This window comes from Pimephales promelas, chromosome 9 (assembly GCF_988280905.1).
Source record: "Pimephales promelas chromosome 9, fPimPro1.hap1.1, whole genome shotgun sequence".
Taxonomy (NCBI): Eukaryota; Metazoa; Chordata; class Actinopteri; order Cypriniformes; family Leuciscidae; genus Pimephales; species Pimephales promelas.
This window is the reverse complement of record NC_142777.1, coordinates 14,984,706-14,987,830: the sequence shown is the minus strand read 5'-3', so window position 1 is coordinate 14,987,830 and position 3,125 is coordinate 14,984,706.

Sequence of the window (3,125 nt, the reverse complement as noted above, 5' to 3'; positions counted from 1 at the left end):
AATGAAATTCTCTCTCACATCATCTCCTCCTGTTTGATTTTTTTTTTTTTTTTTTTTGTGGTAGCATTTTACAATAATCTTCCTTAATAATATATTAGTAGTAATTAAAGTCCTCAAACGGGCAAGGACTTATTTCCCCGGGGCCCAATCAACCTATAAACTTCGAACATAATCTATTTTGTTTTTTATGATTCAATAGCCTACTGTGCAACCATAATTCCTTCAATATAGGCCTATTAGCGCTGGGGAACAGAAAACCCCTGTGACAAGTTTCCACAATAACCCATGTCTTAAGTAAATATACAGACCTGGGAATATTTTTTTCAGGTTCTCACACTGTAGAAAATAAACCTGTAAAATGTACAGTACAAAAACAAACACCAGCTGTGGTTGTCAAGCACATTACCGCAAACAAACGGTAGCAATGTTTAATTTAACGGCGCTGAAGTTAATAAGTCATGTTAAACCATATTAACTGATGTAATGTTAATATTACTAGAAACCGGTTTTGCCTGTATACTGACTGAATACATAGCAAAAAATAAAATAAAACGTTATACAAAAGGGTTAGGGCTATTTCACAGGACACATTTATAAACAATCAGCTGCTGTAGGCTAGATAACATAAACTCATTGAAAAGCAAGACATACTACAATTACAGTTGATGGTCGATGTGTTCATGAAATTATTTGGTTAATGGGTGGATCTAAGATTTCATGTTTATTATTGTTATTAACTTTTTTTTTTTTTTTGGAAATAGGCTAATAATGTCTTAATATTATCGGTAACGCTTCCTTTTACAGTAGTAGGCTACTTACTTACAGTGTACTTACCTAGAAAGTATAACCCTTACGAAAAAGAAGTTTATTCAAGTGTGCCATTAGTATACTTCTTTTAAACTAAAAATAAGAAAGTATACTTTCAGTTTATTTTTCCTGTACTTCTCAGAAGTATACTATATGTACTTCTAAGAAATATACTTCAAATTACACTTAAGTGTACTTGACTTATACTGAGAGAAAGACAAGAATATTTGTCCTGTTCTTGTACTCAATCTTGTGATCCAGAAATACTTAAAAGTATAATTAAGTTTTCAAAGTATACTTGTTTAAGTATTACAGTGAAAAAGTAAACTATAAATTCACTTGCAGTACACATAAGATACATAATTATGAACTAGTTGTGCACTTACTGTTACACTTATAGTACACTTTTATGTACTAAAAGTGGGCCAATTTAGTCCCAAGCGGTATTAAAATAGTACACTTACAAGTTTACTACTAGTACATAGTGACATTAGTATACTTACTAATGTATACTTAAAAATATACTTGAACATTACTTAAGTATACTACATAAAATGAACTTGAAATATACTTCTTTTTTGTAAGGGAAGGTAAGTTAGATGGAACAGGTTTAGGGGTAGGTTCAGGGTTAGTACTAGTACCCAGTAATTGTAGTTACTAAAATAAGTAGGCCTACATATTAGGCTATTTACGTGGGTAACTGGACTGTAAAAGGAAGCGTTACCATATCATCCTGTTAATGTTAACCGCTTTCTGAAAGCCACCCATCTTTCGAGCGAAGCTGAACTTGTTTGTGTTTTGAAATGTCACCATCTAGTGGATACAACCGATTTTACTGTGTCACAGTTACAGGAACTTGTGAATTAAACTAGACGTTGGAGCCCCGTTATCGTGAATTTTATAATTGTGATTGGAAGAAATTCAATTAATTCAATGCAGAATGTTGTAGAATGTTCCCAAACATTAATGTGTGAGAAACAGAAGGGTGCTCTGTTGTTGGTGATCTGAGACTCTCTTCACATCAGTAGCATGCCCTCACCATCTGTTGTCTCTTGGGATGATGAATCCCGGAAGTCATGAACAGGTGGGATGAGAATATTGACAAGGGAGAATAAGAATAAATAGGCAGCAGCTGAGACTAGGGAAACTCATATCTCTCACAATCAGCACCGGCTTAATAATAGCCTACAATTATAGGTGTTGTTTTGTTTTTCAGCAAAATTGTGAGTTTTGTATTGTCTGCCACATATGGGGGAACAGGCAATATATAAATGTACGATCTGCAAAATTTGGTTTATGTTGGTTATATAGCTCATGTATCAAATTCTGAACTGTACACCTGTCACACTCTAAAATGTAATATTGGTTTGGGCAAGAGCTTATTCGAAAATAAACAACTTGAATTTCTATAGAAGAGCATGATCTCATAAATTGTGGATACATTTTAATGTGTGATGAGAACTTTTTAAATATTTTTTAAAAAATGTGTGAAATGGTACTGAATTAACGTAAACGTATAAAAACAGTAGAGACATTTTTTAGAAAAAAAATAAACTCACACTCACTAAACTCAATTCACAAAAGGGCACCTAAAGCGTCAAATATTGAAGCCTGGTCAAAGGTGACGCCTTGGGGTGAGAATGCGTTGCCTATCTCTAAGTAAGTGCCCAGTCACCCAGCAGAGAAAGCTAATTTCGGCCGCCTATATCCGAGATCTTGTCCTTTCGGTCATGACCCCATGTAAATCGAGAGCTTCGTCTTGCACTTGCAGCTCAGCTCTTTCTTCACCACGACAGACCAGTACATCGACCGTGTTACTGTAGAAGCTGCACCGATCCGTCTGTAAATCTCCCCGTTCCATCCCTCCCTCACTCATGAACAAGACCCCAAGATACTTGAACTCCTCTACTTGAGACGGGAACTCTCCACCAACCTGAAGCGGGCAAACCACCCTTTTCCAACTGAAAACCATGGGCTCATATGCCATAGCCTACCTAAGCATTGTTTCTGACCATGTCCATCCCGTTACGGCCACCATGTGCACCACTTCCAGCTGGATAATGCACTGTCACAAAAGCTCAAATCATTTCAAATTGGTTTCTTGAACATGACAATGTCATGCCCTCATTTATCAAAAGTGCATACACCAAATTTCCACCGTACACCTGACGTACACTCAAAACCACAGTGACTTTGAGATTTATCAACATGTCATGGATGTTGGCGTACGGCACGCCCAAATCCTATGCCAGCACGCTTTGAGTTAGTACGGAAATGCACAGAAAACAATTCCTAACACCACAAAATGCACTGACAAA